The following is a 12,070-nucleotide window of genomic DNA, read 5'->3' on the forward strand; positions in this document are numbered from 1 at the left end:
TGCTCTGTGGCTCTCTTTTCTCACTTAAAAACCTATCATGGGAATCCCTCTGCAAGTACATACTGATCTACTTTATTCCTTTTTTAAAAAAATATTTTATTTATTTGAGGGAGAGAGAAAGAATGAGTGGGGAGGAGAGGGAGAAGCAGGCTTTCCACAAGCAGGTAGCTTGACATGGGGCTCAGTGCCAGACCCCGGGATCAAGACCTGAGCCGAAGGCAGATGCTTAACCAACTGAGCCACACAGACGCCTCTACCTTAGTCCTTTTGACAGGTACAGTCCATACTCATTATTTGCAGATTCCCTATTTGCAAATTTGCCTACTCTCTAAAATTTATTGGTAATCCCCACATTAACACTCCCAGGGCTTCTGGGGTCACTTGGAGACACATGTGCAGAGTATTAACACTTTGAGTTGCTTGAGGTGTTATGTTCCAGCTGAGGATGAACAAGGTGAAGCTCTGCTTTCTTGTTTCAGCTTTCACATCACAAACAAATGCCCTTTTGGCAGTCTATTTAATGCCATATTTTTTGTATTTTTGTGCTTGCATTTGTTGACTTCACTTTTTTAAATGAATAAAGCAGTGCTGTAGTGCTATCTGGTGTTCCCAGGATCGAGAAGGCTGTATGTCAGCTGAAACTATTGCAATAATCATTTCACAACACATGCAGATCAATCCATCCTGCTGTATACCTTAAACTTATATGGTGATGTATGTTAATTATTTCTCAATAAAACCGGAAAAAAAAGAGAAGGATTTGGCATACCCTATGGAGAAAATACATGTCTTAGATGAGCTTTATTCAGGCATGAGTCAGTGTGGGCTAGCTGTGAGTTCCATGCTAATGAATTAACAATATGTACATCTAGAGAAAAGAGGAAAAAAGAAGCCCATCTGAAAACGAGGCTGCTCCAGAAAGTGCCAAAGTAACTATTTAGCATGCATGACAAACTTAAGAAGAAGGTAGAGTAGTGGCTACGTTTGTGGATTTGTGAGATGACAGCTAATGTAACAGTATAGTTGGTTGTTGTGAGGTTTGGAGGTAAATGTTAACTCTCTTCCCCTAGAACTGACTGGCTCAAACATTTCAGAAGGTGACAAACCAGAAAAAATTGTTACATTTGGAGGCAAGACAGGTTCTGCATATCAGTAAGCTGTAGAATTTCAAAAATACCTGCTAAGTGTCAGACAGGAGAAGGGTTGTGTGGAAGAGCAGGTTTACAACACTGATGAGATTGGCTTGTTTTACGAGGATGCTGGCAAATGAACCTATTTAAGACAAATACCTCCAATGCCCCTGGCTTTAAATCACTGAAAGACTATGTAATTATTTTGTAAGAAGTAATATATTAAGTAAAGGGTCCTGGGACAAGACCTGTGTGTCCAGCCCCATGTCCAGTCTGCTTGAGAATTCTCTCCCTCTCCCTCTGACTCTCCACCCACTATTGCTTGCTCTCTTTTTCTATCTCTCAAATAAATAAATAAATCTTCAAAAAAAAAAAAAAAGGCATGCCCACTTAAAATACTGATAAATTCTGGGGCACCTGGCTGGCTCTATAGGTAAAGCAAGTGACTCTAGATCTCGGTAGAGCCACCCAGGGATCCCCTGATACATTGTTTTAATGTGTATTTTTGTATTATTAGTGAAATTATATCTCTTTTCATATGTTTAGTGACCAGTTTGTAAGGTTTTCATTGAAAAATATAATAGCCAGATTCTCATATAGTTTCCTGCTATTATAGACATTTTTATAAACCTGCATGATGAGGGCAGCCTGGGTGGCTCAGCGGTTTAGCGCTGCCTTCAGCTCAGGGCGTGATCCTGGAGACCTGGAATTGAGTCCCACATCAGGCTCCCTGCATGGGGCCTGCTTTCCCTTTGCCTCTCTCTGTCACTCATGAATAAATAAATAAGGGGGAGGAGCAAGATGGCGGAAGAGTAGGGTCTCCAAATCACCTGTCTCCACCAAATTACCTAGAAAACCTTCCAATCATCCTGAAAATCTATGAATTCGGCCTGAGAATTAAAGAGAGACCAGCTGGAATGCAACAGTGAGAAGAGTTCGCGCTTCTATCAAGGTAGGAAGACGGGGAAAAAGAAATAAAGGAACAAAGGCCTCCAAGGGGGAGGGGCCCGCGAGGAGCCGGGCTGAGGCCGGGGCGAGTGTCCCCAGGACAGGAGAGCCCCGTCCCGGAGGAGCAGGAGCTGCACCGACCTTCCCGGGGGAAAGGGGCTCGCAGGGAGTTGGTGCAGGACCCAGGAGGGCGAGGATGCCCTCGGGTTCCCTGAGACAGTAACAGAGCAACTGCGCCCCAGGAGAGTGCGCCGAGCTCCCTAAGGGCTGCAGCGCGCACGGCGGGACCCGGAGCAGCTCGGGGGGCTCGGGCGGCGGCTCCGCGGAGGGGGCTGCGCGGCCCCGGGAGCAGCTCGGAGGGGCTCGGGCAGAGGAAGAGGCTCCGTGCAGAGGGGGCTGCGCGGTTCCAGGAGCAGCTCGGAGGGGCTCGGGCGGCGGCTCCGCGGAGGGGGCTGCGCGGCCCGGGAGCGCGAATCCACCAGCGCAGGCTCCGGAGCACAGGGCGCCGGGACACAGCCCAGGATCCCGCCGCCCCCGGGACAGGCAGAGGCCGGGAGGGCCCAGGACAGCGAGGAAGCTCCTGCCCCGAGCTGAGCAGATCAGCGGGCCCGCCCGGAGCCTCCAGGCCCTGCAGACGGAGTTCCTGCCGGAGCTGAATCCAGGTTTCCAGAGCTGGCCCGCCACTGGGGCTGTTCCTCCTGCGGCCTCACGGGGTAAACAACCCCCACCGAGCCCTGCACCAGGCAGGGGCACAGCAGCTCCCCCAACTGCTAACACCTGAAAATCAGCACAACAGGCCCCTCCCCCAGAAGACCAGCTAGACGGACAACTTCCAGGAGAAGCCAAGGGACTTAAAGAACACAGAATCAGAAGATACTCCCCGGTGGTTCTTTTTTTGTTTTGTTTTGTTTTGTTTTGTTTTGCTTTTTGATTTGTTTCCTTCCCCCACCCCCTTTTTTTTCTCCTTTCTTTTTCTTTCTCTTTTTCTTCTCTCTTTTTTTTTTTTCGTTTTTTTTTCTTCCCTTTTTTTTCTCTTTCTCTTTTCTTTCCTTCTTTCTTTCCTCTCTTTTTCTCTTATTCCCAATACAACTTGCTTTTGGCCACTCCGCACTGAGCAAAATGACTAGAAGGAAAACCTCACCTCAAAAGAAAGAATCAGAAACAGTCCTCTCTCCCACAGAGTTACAAAATCTGGAATACAATTCAATGTCAGAAAGCCAATTCAGAAGCACTATTATACAGCTACTGGTGGCTCTAGAAAAAAGTATAAAGGACTCAAGAGACTTCATGACTGCAGAATTTAGAGCTAATCAGGCAGAAATGAATAAATAAATAAAATATTAAAAAAAAAAACCCTGCATGATGAAATAGAAAACCTGAACACGCCAATTACTAGCAAGGAGACTGAATCAGTAATCAAAAACCTTCCAACAAATAAAAGTCCAGGACCAGACAGCTTCACAGGTGAATTCCACCAAACAGTCAAAAAAAAAAAAAATTAATACCAATCTTTCTCAAACTCTTCCAAAAAACAGAAGTGGAGAAAACTCTTTCAAACACATTTTACAAGGTCAGTAATACCCTGACAGGAAAAGCAGACAAGAATGCTACCAAAAAAGGAAATAACAGGCCAATATCCCTGATGAACATAGATGCAAAATCCTCAGCAAAATATTAGCAAATTGAATTTACCAATCCATTACAAGGATCATACACCTTGATCAAGTGGGATTTATTCCAGGGTTCCAAAGATATTTCAACACCCACAAATCAGTCAATAGGATACACCACATTAATAGGATGAGGCTAAAAATATGATAATCTCAACAAATGCAGAAAGCATTTGGCAAAACCCAACATCCATTTATGATAAAAACTCAACAATGTGGATATAGAGGAAATGTACCTCAACGTAATAAAAGCCACATATGACAAGCCCTTGCCAACATCATACTCAATGGTGAAAAACTGAGAGGTTTTCCTTTAAGGTCTGGAAGAAGATAAGGATGTCCACTCTCATCATTTTTATTCAACATAGTGTTGGAAGTGCTAGACACAGCAATTAGGCAAGAAAAAGAAAAGGCATCCAAATTGGAAAGGAAGAAGCAAAACTCTCACTATGAAGATGACATGATCTCATATATAGAAAGCACTACAGACTCCATCAAAAAACTGTTAGAACTACTGAACAATCTACTGAACAGGAGAAAATAATTGCAATAAATTAAAGTAAATAAATTGAGTAAAGTTGCAGAAACACAAATATCTGTCATTTTTATACTAATAATGAAATTAAGATAATAATTCTATTTATAATTGCATCAAAAAGAATAAAATATCTAAGAATAAATTTGACCATGGTGGTGAGAGAACTGTACTCTGAAAATTATAAGACATTGATATGAAAGAAGTTGAAGAAGATATAAACAAATGAAAAGATATTCCGTGCTCATATGCTGGAAGAATTAAAAATTGTTAAAATATCCATACTACCCAAAGCAATCTATAGATTCAATGCAATCCCTATCAAAATTCCAATGGTATTTTTCACAGAAATAGAACAAACAATCCTAAAATTTGAATGGAACCACAAAAGACCCTGAATAGCCAAAACAATCTTGAGAAGAAAGAACAAAGCTGGAGATACCACATTTTCTGATTTCAAATTCTATTACGAAGCAACAGTAATGAAAACAGTATAGTACTGGCACAAAAACAAACACATAGATCAATGAAACAGAATAGAGAACCCAGAAATAAACCCACACATATATAGCCAACTAATTCATGATTAAGGAGGCAAGAATATGCAAGGAGAAAGGACAGTTTCATCAATAAGTGGTGTTGGGGAAATTGGACAGACACATGCAAGAAAACGAAGCTAGACCGCTTCTTACATCATACACATAAATTAACTCAAAAAGGATTAAAGATTTGTTTTTGTTTTTTAAGATTTTATCTATTCATTCATGACAGACAAGGAGAGAGAAAGAGGCAGAGACACAGGTAGGAGAAGCAGGCTCCATGCAGGGAGCCCAATCCCAGGACTCCAGGATCAAGTGCTGGGCCAAAGGCAGGTGCCAAACCACTGAGCCACCCAGGGATCCCAGGATTAAAGATTTGAATGTAAGACTTAAAACCATAAAGATCCTAGAAGAAAATATAGTCAGTAAGCTCCTTGACATAGGTCTTGGTGATAATTTTTTGTATCTGACACCAAAGTAAAAGCAACACAAACAAAAATAAAGAAGTGGGGGGATCCCTGGGTGGCTCGGTGGTTTGGCGCCTGCCTTTGGACGGAGCGTGATCCTGGAGTCCTGGGATCAGATCCCACATCAGGCTCCCTGTGTGGGAGCCTGCTTCTCCCTCTGCCTGTGTCTCTGCCTCTCTTTCTCTCTCTCTCTCTCATGAATAAATGAATAAAATATTTTAAAAAATAAATAAGTGGGACTCCATCAAACTACAAAGCTCCTGCAAAGGGCAGCCCCAGTGGCGCAGTGGTTTAGCACCGCCTGCAGCCCAGGGTGTGATCCTGGAGACCCGGAATCCAGTCCCACGTCGGGCTTCCTGCATGGAACCCATTTCTCCCTCTGCCTATGTCTCTGCCTGTCTCTCTCTCTCTCTCTCTGAATGAATAAATAAATAAATCTTAAAAAAAAAAAAATAAAAAGCTCCTGCATAGCAAAGGAAACCACCAACAAAATGAAAAGACAGTCTACTGAACAGGAGAAAATAATTGCAAATTATATATCTGATAAGGTGCTAATATCCAAAATATTAGAACTCAGACTCAGTAGCAAAAAATAAAAATTTGATTTGCAAATGGGCAGAAGAGCTGAATGGACATTTTTCCAAAGAAAACATACAGATGGCCAATAGGTAGGTACATGAAAAGAGGTTCAATATCATTAATCATCAGGGAAATGCAAATCAAAACCAACACTGAGATATATTCTACTAACATCACTGGATTTCAAGGAAAACAAATCACCTTACACCTGTCAGAAGGCTGTTACCCAAAAGAAAAGAGATAACAACTATTGGCAAGGATGTGGAGAAAAGGGAACCCTGGTACACTGTGGGTGGGACTGCAAATTGGTGCAACTATTATGGAAAACAGTTTGTGGTTCCTAAAAAAAAAAAAAAAAAAAAAAAAAAAGAACTAACATATCATCCAGCAATTCCAAATTCCACTTCTGGACATTTATCCAAATAAAACAAAAACACTAATTTGAAAAGATATATGGTACCCTCATGTTTCTTACAGCATTATTTATAGTAGCCAAGATATGGAAACAACCTAAATGTCCACTGGTGGATGAGCGGATAAAGAAATTGTATACACACACGTGTGTGTACGCATGTATGCATGGAGTGTTATTCAGCAATAAGAAAAGAACGAAATCTTGCCATTTGCAACATGGATGAAACTCGAGAGCATTATGATAACTAAAATAAGTCAGGCACAGAAAGAAAATACTGTGATCTCTTAATGTGGAATCTAAAAAAATTTTTTAAATGAAAAACCAAACTCCTAGATAGATACCTCATAGATAACTCTTGATGGTTGCAAAGGTAAGGGGTTGGAGGTGGGGAAGAAAAACTTATTTTAGTTTAAACACATTGAGTAGGGGCGCCTGGGTGCCTTAGTGTTTGAGCATCTGTTTTTTGTTTTTTTTTTAAGATTTTATTGATTTATTCATGAGAGACAGAGAGAGAGGCAGAGACACAGGCAGAGGGAGAAGCAGGCTCCATGCAGGGAGCCCGACATGGGACTCGATCCTGGGTCTCCAGGATCACGCCCTGGGCCAAAGGCAAGCACTAAACCACTGAGCCACCCAGGCGTCCCGAGCATCTGGTTTTGACTCGGGTTGTGATCCCAGGGTCCTGGGATTGAATCCTGCATCAGACTCCCCATGGGGAACCTGCTTCTCCCTCTGCCTATGTCTCTGCCTCTCTCTCTGTGTCTCTCATGAATAAATAAAAATCTTTTTTAAAAATGTAAATACATTGAATAATTATTTTATTTTATTTTTTAAGATTTTATTTATTTAACCAATCCGAGTTACCCAGATCTGATATGATCTTGTGTTGGACCTAGAGAAGCTCCAGGTTTGGCACCATCAGTCGCTTACCAATGTCAAAGACCCAAATCCTTTCTCACTTTTTGCTCTGTCACCCACCTTGCCACTACATGGCTGTAACAGTTTCAGATATCACATGGGCTACTGAAAAATCCATAGAGTACGAGACCATCTCTTTAGCATATAAAAAGTCTTCCTGGAAGCCACCTGGCACAACATCTTTCTCATCTCCTAAGTCAGAATTGGGACACTGTTCACCTCTTAAACCAATCCCTGGTAAGGAAAATAGAACTGCTATCTGGGGACTCTGCTTAAAGTCCCCAGATAGGCTAGATGGTCCTGCCTCAACAAAGCATGCTGGCTCATCTTTTTCTGGTCTTTTCTCACCTTTCACCTTATCAACCAGGCCTTTCTGGACCATTTGGTTCACAATGACATCTCCAGCATTCTCTATTTCTCTTCCCTGCTTTATTATTTTTTTTTCTTCCCTGCTTTAAATACACTTATTTACTAAATTTTTTTAAGTAGCCAATGTGGGCCTTTAACTGATGACCCTGAGATTGAGAGTCACATGGTCTACCAGCTGAGCCAGCCAGATGCCCCTAGTTTATCCTAACAGCATATGCTTACTAATTTTTAAAAATGTATTGCCCACCTCTTTCTTTCTTTTTTTTTTTTTTTCAAAGATTTTGTGGGACTCTATCCTGGGTCTCCAGGATCAGGCCCTGGACTGAAGGTGGTGCTAAACTGCTGAGCTATCGGGGCTGCCCTGCCCACCTCTTTCAACCAGAATGTGAGCTCAATGAGTGTAGGGATTTTGCTATTCTATTGTTTTTTTTTTTAATCTTATTTATTTATTAATGAAAGAGAGAGAGAGAGAGAGAGAGGCAGAGACAAAGGCAGAGGGAGAAGCAGGCTCCATGCAGGGAGCCCAAAGTGGGACTCGATCCTGGGTCCCCAGGATCAGGCCCTGGGCTGAAGGCAATGCCAAACCGCTGAGCTACCCAGGCTGCCCTATTCTATTCATTGTTAAGTCACTAGCACATTCTGGCCATATAAATAATACTCAATAAATATTTGTCGAATGAGTGAATGAACCATTTGAATGAATTCCATCTGAATCCATCTCTCAATAAATTCTAAACCCAGGTGAGGAAAAGAAGGGAACTATTTACCAACTCCCCCCACCCCACACCCCAACAACTGCATATCAATAGGACATCTACATGGTCCCCCATGGTCACCCACCAGTCTTTGATCCACGTACAGCATTCCCATCTAGATTTGGGGTTGCAGCCATCACCTGATTGGAGGCACATTTGAGGTGAGGCACAGACCTGGGTGCTGGCTGTAATGCCCCAACATTCCACAAACGATCACAACCACCCCCTCTGTGTCATACCTTAGCCAAGAACCTCTGCTCCAGGCCACTGTGCAGTCACGTGAAGGCTTGGGGTCCAGTGTCCTGCGTCCCCCTCCTCAGTGACTTCTGCATACATGCTGTTTACATTTGCCCCACCTGTGCTCATGGTCCCTCCACCTGCTCAACCTCCCAGGCACAGCCACTTCAGGAACCCACTGCCGCTTCTCAGACCTCAACTTTGTTCTCCTAATTCCCTCTTTTCTTGTCCCTTACGGTAATGGGACTGCTCTGTATCCTCACCACCGCCTCTTTTGCTTTCTTGCTTACTGTTCCGTTTACTGCCCACTCAGTGTGGACACACAGGCAGCTCTACTGCCCTAGATTTCCTGTCCTCCAACTGCCCAGTCTACCCACTGTGTCAGTCCCCAAGCAGGGGACCCCCTAGTCCCTGCTGCTACTTATGCAACCATTGGGCTGGTGGAAGTGGCCCCAAACCCAACCTAGCTGGAGGGACCTGTCCAGGGAGCATGACCACCACCCCAGAACCACCAGCCACTCTTTCCTGGAGCTGTTTGGGGTCCTGCCATCCCATTGGCCTGCAGAGTGGGAAGGAAATGGTAAGACAAAGGAGGTTCAGAAATATGGGGCCTCAGTGCCCTGGGCTGTCCAACCTGGGGGAGATTTTCTCTCCTGTTCCTCCTTGAGGCTAGCCCCATTCCCTATGCATGCAAAAAACTTTCCCACCACCAGGGAAACCACTTAATTTCACAGATGGTTTGGGTCTACTGGGGACTCTGTACTAGAAATGAATGAAAATGGTGCTTGTCCTGCAGGAACTTGCCAGCAGTTCACTGGCTCCCCAAGTTTCAAGGCTTTGAGACGAAGCTGAGATAGCAAATGAAAAACAAACAAACGTCCAGAAAGACAACAGTGAATGTACTTCACCTTCTACCAGAAATTTGGAAACATGTATGAATATATGTTTTCAAAGCACAAGAAGTAATTTCACCTTTTCATGATGATTCATAATTAAACTGTTGGTCTTGTCCTAACCCTTATTTTTTTTTTTGTCCTAACCCTTTTAAATAAACCCAGTTTGATCTTTTTAAAAAAGATATATATATATATATTCATTCATTCATTCATTCATTCATTCATGAGAGACACCAAGAGAGAGAGGCAGAGACATAGGCAGAGGGAGGAGCAGGCTCCCGAGAGGGACCCCAGGATCACGACCTGAGCCAAAGGTAGACACTCAACCACTGAGCCACCCAGGTATCCCAAGCCAGTTTGATCTTGAAAATAAACTGTTTCCAGAATGAAATAGGTCCAGGCCATGACCTATTAACCCCTGCCTCAAATATTGGCTATGTTTAAAGGTTATATTTTAAAGAGGATATGGTCACAATTCTCATGCAAATATAAAATGAACACATGTCAAAGATTTTACTGAACTCATGAATTAATCAAGGACCCAGTAAGATGTCAAGAGAATTCAAACTACAATATGTACATACACACACATATGTAGGCAGATAAATGCTAAAAGGGGTGCAGGCGTTGCTCAGTGGTTGGGTGTCTGCCTTCTGCTCAGGTCATGATTCAGGAGTCCCCGGATTGAATCCCCGGATTGAGCCCCGGGTCAGGCTCCCTGCTCTGTGGGGAGCCTGCTTCTCCCTCTCCTTCTATTACTCCCCCTGCTTGTGCTCTCTCTCTCTCCCTCTAATAAATAAATAAATAAAATCTTAAAAATAAAGAAGTGCTAAAAGGAATTTATAAATCAATGCAAATATATCTATCAGGCAATAATCAATTCCATTCCACCAGACATGACTAATCTGCATTTCTATGGACAAGAATACTTTGCATTAATATTGGTTTTCTAGGGGCAGCCCCGGTGGCACAGTGGTTTAGTGCCGCCTGCAGCCCAGAGCCTGATCCTGGAGACCCAGGATCCAGTCCCACATTGGGCTCCCTGTGTGGAGCCTGCTTTTCCCTCTGCCTTTCTCTCGCTTGCTCTGTGTCTCTCATGAGTTAATAAAATCAAATCTTTATTTTATTTTTTTAAAATAAAATCTTTAAAAAAATGTTGGTTTTCTACAACTTACAGAGATGTAAAATAGATCAAAGACAAGGAAAGATAACATGGATGGGTTCTCCAGATAAGATATCCAATAACTTTTTTGGGGTCCATTTTGATCTTTTGCTTTTTCCTAATAGTAAACACTGGAAGAGAAGACCAAGAAACATGAATATATAAAAATTAAAAACACATACATCACAGTGTATATAGAGTTCAATTCTTTGGTATAGGGGCACCTGGGTGGCTCAGTTGGTTAAGCGTCCGCCTTTGGCTTAGGTCATGATCCTGGAGTCCTGGGATCGAGTCCCACATTGGGATCCCTGCTCAGCAATGAGTCTGTTTCTCTCTCTCCCTTTACTGCTCCCCTTGCTTGTGCTCTCAATCTCTCTAATAAATAGAATCTTTAGAAAAAAACCCGACTCTGGTATATACACCTAAGATCTGTGCATTTCATTGTATATAAATTTACCTCAATTAAAATAATCATGTTAGGGGTGCCTGGCTGGCTCAGTTGAAAGAGTATGTGACTTTTAACCTCTAGGTCATGAGTTTGAGCCCCATGCTGGGTATAGAGATTACTTAAATAAAAAATAAAATAAGATAAAATAATTTCTTAAAAAATAACAAATAGAAAAACCTTGTAGATGCTAAAAATGTTATTAATAAAATTTTCAATTAAGCATTATCATGAGAAAACATTCATAACACATATAACAGTAAGCAGATTGGTATCTTCAATAAATAGCAGTTAAAAAAAAATAAATAGCAGTTCACATGAATCAATTAAAAAAATTAAAACTCCAGGGATCCCTGGGTGGTGCAGTGGTTTGGCGCCTGCCTTTGGCCCAGGGCGCGATCCTGGAGACCCGGGATTGAATCCCACATCGGGCTCCCAGTGCATGGAGCCTGCTTCTCCCTCTGCCTGTGTCTCTGCCTCTCTCTCTCTCTCTCTCTCTGTGACTATCATAAATAAATAAAAATTAAAAAAAAAATTAAAACTCCGGAGCACCTGGCTGGATCAGTGGTTGAGCATCTGCCTTCAGTTCAGGTCATGATCCTGGGGTCCTGGGATCAAGTCCCATATTGGGCTTCTCAGAGGGAGCCTGCTTCTCTCTCTGCCTACGTCTCACCTCTCTCTGTGTGTCTCTCATGAATGAATAAATAAAATCTTTAAAAGAAACTTAATTTTGACAAGAGTGCAGTAAGGTAAAGGTAAGCATTCTACATACTGCTTGCTGCTGGTAGTATATACACTGATGCATATTTTTCAAGGAGCAAATTTTATAGCACAAATAAAAAGACTTAGAATGTTTTTGACTCAGTAAATCTCTTACATGCAAATAATTAGAAATACATACCAAGATGCAAATACAAAAATACAATATAGTGAAAAATTGGAAATAACCAGTGTCTAGTAACAGGTTAATCACTACAAAAATTACAACAGAACCATATGAGACAT

The sequence above is a fragment of the Canis aureus genome, chromosome 2 (genome assembly GCF_053574225.1).
Source record: "Canis aureus isolate CA01 chromosome 2, VMU_Caureus_v.1.0, whole genome shotgun sequence".
Taxonomy (NCBI): domain Eukaryota; kingdom Metazoa; phylum Chordata; class Mammalia; order Carnivora; family Canidae; genus Canis; species Canis aureus.